Raw genomic sequence first — 13,175 nt, 5'->3', positions numbered from 1 at the left:
TTCCTGCCCTGTCATCTTAAGGTCTGCTGGTCTACAAGTCTCAAGTTCAAAAGGGGGAGTGCTTCTACCAGGAGATACAACAATAATTCCATTGAGCTGGGAGTTAAGATTGCCACCTGGTCATTTTGGACCCCTCATGCCTCTGAATCAGCAGGCAAAGAAAGGATTAATGTACTGGTTGAGGTGGTTGACCCTGACTACCAATGGAAAATAGGAATACAACTACACAATGGAAGTAAAGAAGAGTTTTCCTGGAATACAGGAGATCCCCTAGGGTATCTCTTAGTATTGCCATGTTGTATGACTAAAGTCAGTGAAAACTTGAAACAACCCAATCCAGGCAGGGCTACCAATGGCCCAGACACTTCAGGAATAAAGGTTTGGGTTACCCCACCAGGCAAGGAAATATGGCCAGCTGAGGTGCTTGCTGAGGGTAAAAGAAATATGGAATGGGTAATGATAAATATGAACTATGACCACATGACCAGTTATGGAAATGAGGATGGTAATGGTTATGAGTATTTCTCCTTGTATTGAGTATGTTTGTGCATCACATAAAACAAATAGCTTTGCTTTCTTCCCTGTTTTATCCCTCTATCATGACATAAATTGTATTAGCTTCATATCATAGTATTTAAGTTATAGGATGTCAATATTAAGTATCAGAGTGAATATTATCCAAGGACTTGCACCATATTCTGGGGAGAGTTTGTGTGTTTCTGATTGTGTGAAGGATAGTTGAGTATTGTTCAGTGAAAATATGACTGTAACAATGCACAGTATGGTTTAAGGAGATGTGTATAGCTGCCAAATTGACAAGGAGTAGGTTGTGATGGTTAAGTTCATATATAGACTTGGCCAATTTATGGTGCCCAGTTGTTTGGTCAAGCAAGCATTGGCCTGATTATTACTGAGTGAATATTTTATAGACTTAAATCATCAGTAAGTTGCTTGCATGTGTGAGTGATTACATCTACAATCAATTGAGGAGATTGTCTTCTTCAATTAGAGAAGTCTTGTCCAATCAGTTGAAGGAGAAGTGTTGAGTTCAGCAGTCAGAAAAGAGAATTTCCAACCCTACTTTAACCAGCCAACTTCTCCTGAGGAACTCATCAAAAAACTTCATCAGAGTTTTCAGCTTGCAGCCTGCCCCACAGAATTTGGACTTGTGCATCCCAACAGTCATGCAAGAAAATTTGTATAAAAATCCCATAATATTTACAGATATCTACTGTCAGTTCTGTTTCCCTAGGGAACCCTGACTAATACAACTACCATGCCATCCCCTGTGCAGGGCATGATTTTCTGCTTTCAAGAAACTCAGCCAAACAGGGAAGACAGACAGATCATAATGACATGGTGTGGCATAAGCAATGGTAACTAAAGGTGTGCCAGGAGGCCAAGCCAGCCTGAAGGAAGTTGTCATCAAACTCACTGTGTTTAGGACAGGCTTTCTAGAAGGGGACTGAATCTTAAAAGATGAGTAAGAGTATCTAGGTGAAGAAAAGGATGAAGTAAATTAGACAAGAAGAAGCCATGCAGTGCAGGGGGAATAGAATGAACAGTCACAGAACTGAAAACAGCATGAGATGAGGCAGAAAACAAAGATTAGATTTGTATTGCTGGAAGGCAAACAAAAGTAAGTGCCCACATGGCAAAAATCTTGGCCTTTATTTGGGGGAAGCCGTAGAATGATCAGAGTTGGTTTCAGAGGCATTTCTCTCTGCTGTTGGATGGCAGTTTGGAAGGAAGCAATACCAGAGTGGTTAGGAAACTAATACTGCTGTCTAGCTGAAAAAGAATGTGAAGAGAAATGAGTATAGAAATACTTGAGAGAAATATTTGTGAGAAATCATCAGCCCTTGAAGATTTGGATACCATTTCCTTAAATATTTTGAAATAGCATATGTGATAATGTGAAATTCTTTCTCCTATCTAAATTCCTCCCGATGCAATGTAAACACATTCCTTAGTATGACCATTGCTTCTTATTGGCTGCTGCCTCTTCACAGGTTCAGGGAAGACTGGAGCTAAGAACCAAAAATGGAGCCCCCATTTTTGCTATGTTGTATTTGATGCTTGTCTCTGATTCACTGTAACTCAGACAAAATGTGCCAAGCGTGGTTGATGTGGCAAAGCCTGGCTTAGGGCATCCATGAACCATGGACTCCACTCCCAGGCCTCTGGCCCCATGCTTGGCTTCTCATCAGAGCCCTTTGTGGTTTCAGATGAGCTCACCCATAGCTCTTTTCAGAGTTGGGAGGAAGCAGTGTTCAGTCAGATGAATAACAAGACTCAACTGGCAGACAGAAGCCTGGGTTAGCATATGCCTGCCAAAATCCTATGCATGATATAAGCCAAACCTTTATCCTCAGTGGGCCTCTATTTCCTCATCTGTCAGTGGCGCTAATAGTACCTTCACTGCATGGCCTTCACTTGATACCAGGCTGGGCTAGGGAAGGCTATGTTTAAGTAGGGCAAGATATATTGTATGAGATGCTGGGGAGGGGGGGGCAGTGGAGGGTGTTGGGTAGAATTTGACCACTATCAGTCTCATCCTCCCTCTCTCTCTCATGCTTGGGAGGATTTGAATTTAAAATGCGGGAGGGCATATAAGTGAAGCACCTGAACCTCCCACTAGATGCCCCTCAGGATCTAACAAATGAGAGAAGGAGGAATCTGCTTCTCAATGTGATTTTCACAATATTTTGAGCTCCACTGTCCACCACCTCATTCAGCCCAAAAAACCTGGAAGTTGTCTCCCCCTTAACCTCAGGAAAAGAATCAGAGGGCTGCTTGGGTGAAGAAATGGTCCTATTGAAGTAGGATAGAATAGGACAACTGCACATTCCTAGCTTCCTATTCAACACTGAAAGTGTTTATGGCAGTTGCAGGTCTTTGGTTTCCCACCCAGCTCTTAAAAGAGCTAATGGACAACTAACTGCAAGTCCATCGTTCCTTATCTAGCTCCAGAGTAATTAATGTAAACTTTAGCTGCAAACTTCATGGGACAAAAGTTTCCCCTAAAGCCCCCAAACCTCCTCAACCACCGATACCTCCCCAAACCATAAGAGCTTGTAAAATTATGGGCCTGAAGCAAACTCTTAATTAATAACAGAAAGACTGGGATTGTAAAAATTGTTAAACATTTGCCCAATGACAAATTTGGAATATGTGACGGGTTGGCCACAAGCATTAATAGTTATCTCTTTCTGAAAAGAAAATGCTATCCCTATAAACACCTGGTTAATACAAACCATGCATGCCTCTAATGTTCAAAGGTCACCTTGGGGTCCTGCACAAAGAAGACACCTGGTATTCAAAGGTTACTATGGAAACCTGACACTAGCAAAAACCTTCCTATAAAATAAGCTAACCCCCTCCACTCAGTATATGTTTCTACCTTGAACAGAAGCACATTAACTTCTTTAATATGTACTCTCTCTCTTTCTCTTTAACAAACTTTTCTACTTATTCCTACTGGTCCTTTCGTCTCTAAATCTTTCAGTGCTGAGACTAACAAACCTGGAACAGGGCTCAGCTGGCATCATCACCAGCAGGGAACCAGTTACACTCTCATGTTTTAATCCCAGCCCTGGCAAGTTGCTGTTCATTTTCTCTGTGAAGCAAACAGAGGCATATAAAGGTAAAGCTTTTTGGAGGGAGCTGTCCTCTAGGGAGGCAGCCCTGAGGTACTTAATGTATCTCCTCGCAGATAAACGGTAAGGAATAGAGTTTCTGAGAATTTTCTGAGGAATCTAAAGCTCCTTTTAAATAGCAAGGAGATATTTTGACAATGGGAGAGGACTTGGACATTTTAGATGTTATGTTTCCTTCGTGGGCATAGAGCCTCACTTCTGTGGCACCCAGTTGCCCTCTGCCCCCCCCCCCCCCCGGGATTGGAGATCCTGTTTATGGGGAGCATCTCATTAGTCTTTTAGCCTAGCCCTGCTAAGTTTCAGGTCCTTGGCTTCCCTTTGCAGACATGGAAATGAAGAAAGAGCAGTTCAATCAGGAACAAGGAATGTTGAGGAAACGTCATTGAATACAAGCATCCTTCCCCTAGAGAAGTGACAACTGGGGGGTTAGGCTTTTTTTTCTATGTACTTTCACATGCCCTTCATCCTCGGGGTTTCTTTTCATAGGTGGGGAAATACTGTGGTTATAACCCCATTTTGTGTGTGTGTGTGTGCTGTATAACTATAATATATTTGCATTTAAACATTTAGCATAATATACCTGTTGATCAAAACAGGCTAAAGTAAAAGAAGCAAGCATTAATTGTACAACAAAAGATATCAATTATCCATTATGACAAACGTTATAAATAAACAAAAATAAAAATAGTAGCTGCAGAGTTTACCAATATTAAGCAAAGGAGCTGAGAATCAGGGCACTAACATTTATTTAAAAACAACGTGAAAACTAAGTTATAACCCCACTTTAAAGAAGAGGAAGCTGAATCAGAATGTGACAAATTTTTTGGAAAAGGAACTAGAATGGGGGTGAGAAGACAGAGATTTTAGTCATTAAAGCAACTAAATTACCAAATCTTAGTTACCTCATCCTTAAAATGAATGAGATCAGTAGGTTTCAAACTGGAATTCTTGGAACTGTGGATGCCTCTGGACCCAACAAAAGGGTGGGAGCCAGACAGCCAGGGCTCTGGAATTTTATGCCTACTTTAATCAGATCACTCTTCTTTCATCTGGAATATATTGGGGTTCCATATGGAATTTCACTTGAAGACAGTGTTTGTCAGTTTTAAAAGCTGAAAACCACTGGATTGGCTGGTCTCTAAGGTCCCATCTACTTCTAAGCCATGTTGATTCTCTTGAGATGCTCCTTCAGATCTCCTTGGCCATGATTTTATCTTTCTCTACTGCTTCCCCTGGAGAAGTGGGTAACTGATTCATTGCAAGACAGCTTCTCCTCCTTGGGGTGGGGCAATCTGTTTTCAGACTGGTTGCCTTCATTTTGATCAGAAGAGATGGAGGTGGAGTATAGACTGTGATATTTTCAACTCAGTACCTCTTCTCTATTACACTATAGATAATCAAAAATAAGGGTGGGGCAGCTGCACTCCAAGTGGAAAGACTCTTTAAAGGTCCTGTTCTCCCAACATCCACTTGGCTTGGCCACTGCAGCCCCTTGTCTCTGGAGAGGAGAAGACAGTGGAGTAGCATGCGGGAACTGAGGAGAGGAGTGCCTCTGGGGCTATATCTTTAAATTCCAAGACTAGGAAGTTAATACTCAATTGCTACTAGCCAGTGGGAGGAGGTGCCTGCTAGTAGAGGGAGATGGGAATCAGAGCAGTGGGTGACTGCAGTGGGTGGTCAAGGTTTCTGCTCAACCCATGGTTCGATGGGTTTAGGAATCCTGAAACTTTTGCCTTTTGCTTTCTTCTCATTTGAAAATAAAGGAAATTATGATAAAGGTGATATCACCCAAATTTCTTCAGTAGTTGGTGAACAGGTGGTTATAGAGAGACTGTTATGTGATTTCCAATTAGCTGTTTGTGGTAGATTGAATTATGACCCTAGAAAAACACGTTTTTAATCTTAATCCATAATCTTGTGGGTGTGAACCCAATATAAATAGGACCTCTTGAAGATGCTATTTTTAATTAAGATATGGCCTAACTGAACCAGGATGGGCCTTAATCTGAATTAATGGAGGCCTTTTTAAAAGAAAGCCACAGGGACGAGCCAGAAGCAAGATGCTAGAATCTGAAAGAGAAAGGGGTGGGGAGATATCACCATGTGAGGTGAGGCAGAGATGCAAACCAAGGAACCCCAAGGACTGCAGCAAGCAGGTACCAAAATGCTAACCTTTGGGGAGAAAATAAGTCTTGCCAATATCTTGGTTTTGAACTTGTTCTAGCCCCCACACCATGAGCCAATGAATTCCATTGTGTGGTATTTGTGAGAGCAGCTCAGACAAACTAAGACACTATTCTCAGCCAAGTTTGCCACTACAACAGCTAGGTGCTGATATTTAGATACAGGATGTAATCTTATAGCACCATGGAAAGAAGGAACAGTGGAGTGAGTGTAAGAAGTAGAAATGAAGGCACTGGGCTCTGCTTATGACACTGGGCATGTGATTGTCCACTAGAGACCACCACTACCACTACCACCATGACAATCACTCCCTCCACTTCGCACTGAAAGGGCCTCCAAGGGTTCTATGTCTGTCTTTTGTTGTGTCCTTTGTTCAGGATTCAAAGTCCTGATAGAGAATATCTGATTGGCTGATATTAAGTCACATGTCTGGTTCCTGACTATACGAGTAGTGGAGGAAGTTTCTGGAGCCCTTGACTTCCATAGTGAGAGGCAGTCAGTGAGAGAGAAAACCAAACATTATCCTTCTGTCAAGATATCACAAAATAAGGAAAAGGTACATTCACATAAGTAATTTGGGGCATGTAGTAGAAGTGTTTAGCCAAGTAACAAACATTTTTCCTCTTCTTCCTGGGCACAGAGGGACACCATATTGCTTAGCCTCCTTTGCTCAGCCTTGTGACTGAGTTCTGTGTCATGAATATGAATAGAAGTGATGCCATTTCCCAGCCTGGCCCATAAATATCATCCTTGCATGCTCTTCCATGCTCCTTTTCCTCTGCTGGCTGCCTTAGAGGTGATCACTCAGCAGCTCCAGCAAGATGGAAGGAGCTTAGGTCTCTGAATTACCTCTTGGAAGAGGGGTGCATAGCTAGGCTATTAGGTGAAAAATTCATTTACTTTTTAAGCCATTGAAATTTTGAGATTTGTCTGTTATTGCAGCTAGCGTTACCTTAAATAAGTATAAGTTGCTATTAGGAAAAGAAATGGAAGCTGGACAGTAAAACAGTTTACACATCTCCACCTCTAAGAGAGGCAAAATTGACAGGGATATTGAGATCAGACCGTAGAGGGTATTGAATGCCTAGGTATTCAACAATAAGGATAAGAAGTTGGATATTCTTTCCTCTTTGGTCATGAAAACACCAATCAACAGATCAGCAGTGCTCTCTGGATTTAAGGCAGCCTCCTGGTGAAGGGCTTAGACTGTTAATCTTAACCAACCAAGAGCTGCTTTTCTTAGGCAAACAAGAACTTCAGCAATACATCCATTTAGCTGGGCAAATTGGGGATGACCTTGTAAGGTGAAAAGGGAGCAACTGGCTAAGGCTGTCAAGGTGATGTTTTCAAATGCACCAATTCCTCAATGTCCTCATAGCTCTGAGTATCCCTATGTACCTTTTCCTTGTTTCACCACAATACACATTACCTTCCCTTGTCTGGTCAAATAGAAGAAACACTAGGTTAGGAGTCAAAGTACCCAGGAGCAAGCCCTAGTTCTACCACCAGTAGTTTAGTGGCTGTAGGATTTACTTCACTGGGCTATAAAATGAAGGTGTTGAATTAGTTGATTTCTTCCTTCCACTCTAACATTCTGCCAATATGGATTTCTAAACTTGATCGAGATTTCTTGGTTTTAGGGAGGTAAGCAAACAAGCACCCTGAGTGTGTGATACCTTCTTGGATGCCTTGACCCTGTGCTTTCCCATAACTCACCTGCAATTGACATGACAGCATTACCAAGTTCCCCTTGTGCTAACACCAAGAGGAGTTACAGAAGAGGAAGTTAGTTCTCTGTCTTAAAAGAGCTTGAATTGAATGGGCAGTCTCTTGACTTCTTATTGTAACTTAGTGAGTTAAGGAATGCACGGGTATTTATGAGAATGCAAATTTAGGGGGAAGAGAATAGTAATGCAAACAAATTTTGTAAGGGCACTGAAACGAAACCTTCTGGGACCTAATCAATCATGTTGCTGGCTATGTGTTTTGCCCGCTGAGTTTTTGTGTTCTTTAACTTCATAGTTTCATAATAAGTTGTATGGATGAATTCGAGTGAGGTTTGAGAGGAGTCAAATGTTAATTTAGGATTGGGGTGGAAGCTACGGAGGTACCTGCGGGTTCACGATATCCTCCTTCTGAGGCTGACTTTGCTGGGAAGGAGTAGCATGGTACTACTCTTCACAGTGGGATCTCCCAGTCTAAGAGGGATGGAATTGTCCATGGAGACCAGTATGGGGCTCTCCCTGCATGAAGCAAGGAAATTACTCAGGAGTCTGCCTTCTGAGTCTTCCCCCTTCAGGTCAGCATCCATTTGTTCTCTGGAGGTCTCTCTGTTCACCATTATCTAAGCTGTCTGCTTCTTGGGCACATCCAAGGAATCTCTTGTGGGCTTCTTGGTCAGTCTTAGTGTCACTCTGTCACAGGAGACTTTGCTCTAGGGCTAAAGTAATGTGCTGATTTTGGTCAGACAAGAAGCAGATCCAAGTCTCTGCTGTAAAGCAGCTCTGTTTTCAGAAGTGTCTCCAGTTACAGTGTGTGTGTTGGCAGAGTATAGTAATGTCAGGGCCAGGAAGTAGAGGTTGGGGAAGGTATCTTCTTAAGTAGGGTTCCTATCAGTTAAAACCTCCAAATGAAATAGAACCTGACTTCAGTATTTTTATGTTACACAGGCACTAACAGCATCCAATTTCCTGATGTCAATTCCTTATGTCCCTTTTCCCAGGGAGTCATTCAAAATTAATCAAGAGCAGAAAAAGTGGGAGATGATGCTTTTTGGTTTTTGTTTTTACTGCTTTTTTGTTTTTGTTTCTGTTTTTTTCTGAAGAAAACTCTTAAGAGTAAAAACTGAAAAGCGGATTCTGGGCAAATCTAAATGCCCCTTTTTCATCCATTCTTCCTGGTATTATGTTGGTCATTGTTGGTCATTTAATTCATTTAAGAAAAAAGCACTCCTTGAAGACAGAAGCCATGTCTTAAGCAGTCTGTCTCTCTTAAGCACATAACCTAGTGTTTGATGGACACAGTGCGAGTTTTCCATACTTGTCAAGGGATGAATGTGTTTCAGAATCTTTTCATTCTTGTCCCTATTGTGCCTACAAAGTCATTCCTTCCACACTGAATGTTTCTTCTGAATAAAGGATGATGATATGAGATCCTTCCAGCAAGAAGCCAGTGTCTGCCTGTGCATTGACCTCTAAATCAAGCACAGCTGTGGGAAGAAGCAGTTTGAATGTGGTCCTATTATTAATATCATGCTAGAGCTCTAGAGCTCTTCATATCTCCATAGAGATCTTCAGTCATATCGTGGCAAGTCTCTCACATCCAGGAAGCATCAGCCTTCAGTAAGCACCAGTCAAGGACTGCTCAGGAGATCCCTGCATCTCACCTGAACTGAAAGGACTACTATGGCCTTGAACAGTTTGGTATCATAACAGGAGGTAAGGTGGAATTGTGGAATATTCCAACTTTTTCTTTAAAAAAAAAAAGTAAATAGAATTTGATAAGGTCAATTGTGTTCAACTTTGGGGATAATTTTAATAAAACCTGTAAGCTACCTACATCACAACCTTCATCTTATCCCATGCAATTTGACCCACTTCTGAGTGTACCAAGACCCCTGCTCTTGGGTGCATGGGTGGTTCTGTGGTAGAACTTTCACCTTCCATACAGGAGACCTGGGTTCAATTCTCAGACCAAGTACCTAAAAAAAAAAAAAAAAAAAGACCCCTGCTCTTGCTCTTAATCAATTTCCCAAAGCCAGGACTATGGCTACAGTAAACAGATTCAGGGTTCTCAGAAAAGCAAAGAAGAGAAAATGAAATGGAACTACAGGGTTTGATTTCCCTACTACCCATTTCTTGGTCTGTGTTAGACTTGATGGTTGACCCTGTTTGATCATAAGCCCTGCCATTATGCTCTATTTTCATACTTGGAAAAATAAATTTTAAGCAACAAACTAAGCTTTAATATAGGAATGTGTATTAGGATTGCCAGACATGTTTAATTTGAGTTTGCTGTAGAACCCAGGCCCATTGGAAAGTTCTTTGAAGCGAAGATGTGAGAAGCCTATTACATGAAAGTCTGAGGATGAACTCTAGGTTGATTAGAGGCTCCAGAGCTTGATTCAAGAGCAATGGGATACTTCCCATGCAAAAAAAAATAATAGTAAATAAAAAAGAGCAATAGGCCATCCTCAGGATGGAGGGACAGTCCCAAGAACAGCCATGGTCTTCCACTCAGATTGCCTTTATTCTGCTCATGGTCTCATATATGAACCTCAGGGTGAGGCAGTTTGCCAAGCAGACACTGTAAATATCCAAGGAGTTATTTCAATATCTTCTAAGAATCTTCAAGAGCCCCACCAGACAGTAGCTTTGGGGCTGATGAGGGCTGCTTTGGCAGCAGGTCTGCCAACAAGAGTTGGAGGTTGGGGCAGTGGTTTTGGCTCTTCAGGAGACAGTGCTGCTGATGATGGTGGTGGCTTTGGTATTGTAGCTTGGCCTTGGCAGCCCTGTCTGCAGGGGTTAGTGCTGCAGCAGGGGCTGGGCACAGTGTATGTGGCAGCACTTTTGGCTTTCTGGTGCCAATATTGATGGGAGTGTTACTTGGAAGGACTTGGGGGACACCAGCAGCCACATGGTGACACAAGTGGGTATCAGTGGCATTGCTGCCATTTTGGCACCACCAGAGCAAGCCAAATTAGAAGCTCATGGAAATGGCACATGGACATGAGAGTAAAGAAGATTTTTTTTTTCTCAGAATTCTGAAGATGTCACCTGGCAATGCCTGGATGGAAAGTAAAAGGAAGTAAAATTCCTGTGGAAAGGCAGGATGTGGTGTACAAACACATCTTGTTTTATGCCTGTTGTCACTCTGTCATTACCCAGAACGTGGGTCATACTGTAGAACTAAAACAATCCAACCCACACTGGAGTGGACAGAAACAAGTTTCAATCAAACCAGATGCTCCGAACCTCAAACAGAGACACTTATAAAAAGTCAGATATTTCTGAGAATGTAGAGGAGTTGCTGGGCATATGTCCTTATTGAGAGGACAGAGTGACGTGGCCTTTGAAAAGATGATGAAGTGCTGAAAGAAGAGCTAAGCATGTCATATTAACCCTGCTAGCCTGGCTGGTGGCCACCTCAGTACTTCCAGGGAATCATCTTTTTTCTTTCTCCAGACCTTGCTCTGTTCTTACCAAATTCCCTTTTCAATTTCCAAGGCCAAAGGACTATTGGGACTATTTATTTCATGCAACTTAATTTAGTTTCATTCAGTTCAATTCAACAAATATTTATTGAGTACGACAGTCCTGAACTGGGGATGTAGAAAGCACATATATGAGCCAGGCACTGTGTTTGTTCCTAACAAGGTTTATAATTTGATGAGGATGGAGCTAGAATGAGACCAGTACATGTGTCAACCTAACACACCCACAGACACACACACACCTTTCAAGGAGTCATCTCTCCCTTTAAAATACACTGAGAAAGAGAAAGGGTGAATAAGAAAGTTGCTCCTGCTCTTCTCTGCATCCCTCACAGAGGCTGCCCCTCTTTCCATCCACTAGGGGCATGAGTGGGAAGCAGGCTAGGCTTGTTCATTTTGTTTTGTTCCATTCTCCACATAGTACCACACCAGGCTGTGTGAGGTTGACCAAAAACCTAAGGTAATTAGATGGAATTACCTCTTGGATTGGGACACTTTAAACTGTAGCTAAGTACCATTTAGAAGAAAATTACCCAAGGGGCTTAATCCTTTGCCAAGAGCCCCTGGTTGGCCCACTGCAGCTCTCGCTCTCTCCTCTCTCTGCCTCAGACCCCTTGTCCTCAGGGCTGTGTCTTTGAGAACGACCCATTTTGTTTCCTTGCTCATTCTTCTTTTGGTGGCCCCCACACCTCCAAAATGTGTCCTCTAGGATGTGTTGTCTGCCCTCTGAAGTTCATTCCTTCCTGCTTCATTCAATGCCCACTGAAACGGAGCCTTTCAGCAGGACAGTCCCGGGACCTGCCACTCTAGAGCGGGACGGTGGCCTGGATGGACCTGGGCATGCCACGTGGAATGGCCCCATCAGTGTCTGCTCCAGGTCCCCTCTGTATTTTCCCAGTTTCCCATGGGCTATGCACACAAGCACAGAGTCAGCAATGTTCAAAGGCCTTACATGTTCTCAACTAAGAGTCTCTAACTCTTTGTTTGGGATTCTGAGGGTTGTGTGTGCAGTGCTTTCTCTCAACGTGTCTTACCATGGAGGCTAGTCCATAAAACAAAGAATACTTAGTCACATATCTGGAATGGGAGCTCTTTGGGGTAGAAGCCACTCTAAAAACCTGCCATGGTTTTAGTCTATATTCAGGTTGCATATACTTCTTCCATTCTGCAAGCCTATGAGCCGAGCAGATGCCTGGGATCAGCGTGATTGAGAAGTGGGTGATTTGATTATTGAACCTAGTGACATGGGAATGGATAGGAAAGAAAAATTTCCCCCATTTTTTTTTAAACCATAGCTTCTATTTCTAGTCCCTTCTCAGGGATGACTGTCATGGACGCCATCGCCCTAAAGATGTCATTTCCAAAGAAGCTTTTCTTCTGCAAGGTGTAGAATCCCAGAATTGAAGAAGTCCACTATCCTGAAGGCTGGGCAGATCCCCCTGAAGGCAAGTCTTCTGGGGCAAGCTGGCAGCATCCAACCACACGACGTTAAGGAAGGAAACGCTGCTCCCACTCGCATCCCACAGCTCAGCCTCATTTTCTCATTTTCTCTCCTTCTTGCAAATCCCCTGTTTATCCTGCTCTTTCTCTCTCCCACCTGTTGATTGGCATGCTTTTTTCACCCTGAATTTTTCACTGTACTGCCCACCCCTTTTCTAGTCTGTACTTATTATCTACTCAGTTGTTCTTGATGCCAATAACTTGTTTTTTTTTTATTGTGGAGCATTATAGGGGTTTAATAATGTCAGTTTATTGCAATTGATTACAGTCAAACCCTCTTATATCTCTGTTTTTAAGCACCGTCTCTTGTCTTAGCCATCCTGCTGGAGCCTTGGGTGCTGTCACTTTCCTGCTCATCCTCCAGGTGGCGGCCTCAGTGCCTCCTCACTGCCATCTCCCTCTCATCCCCTTGGATGGGACAGTCTCAGCTGCCCTGCACTCGCAGGCACTGCAGATCCTAATACATGCTGTCTCACATGGAGAGTTTGCTCCTACGCTCAGTGTTCTCAAACCAATTTGTTTTCATTTTTCTTTTGTTAAGTTTAAGATGGGAGATCATGGGGGACCCAGGGAGGAAAAAAGTTTCATGGACGCTCCTCTAGCTTGGGTCCAGTTTCATG

General features: G+C 42.7%; 1 long non-coding RNA gene across 1 annotated transcript; it reads left to right on the top strand.

Annotated features, from left to right (window-relative positions):
* Positions 1–1,440: 1,440 nt before the first annotated feature.
* On the top strand, positions 1,441–12,567 carry LOC143678863 (uncharacterized). Its single transcript, XR_013173453.1, has 3 exons — positions 1,441–1,639; positions 9,130–9,280; positions 12,364–12,567. It is a non-coding gene; the product is annotated as an uncharacterized LOC143678863 (long non-coding RNA).
* The last annotated feature ends 608 nt before the right edge of the window (positions 12,568–13,175 follow it).

The sequence above is a fragment of the Tamandua tetradactyla genome, chromosome 4 (assembly GCF_023851605.1).
Source record: "Tamandua tetradactyla isolate mTamTet1 chromosome 4, mTamTet1.pri, whole genome shotgun sequence".
In the NCBI taxonomy this organism is placed as follows: domain Eukaryota; kingdom Metazoa; phylum Chordata; class Mammalia; order Pilosa; family Myrmecophagidae; genus Tamandua; species Tamandua tetradactyla.
Note: the sequence above shows the minus strand (reverse complement) of the source record. Positions and strands in the feature narration are given on the sequence as shown.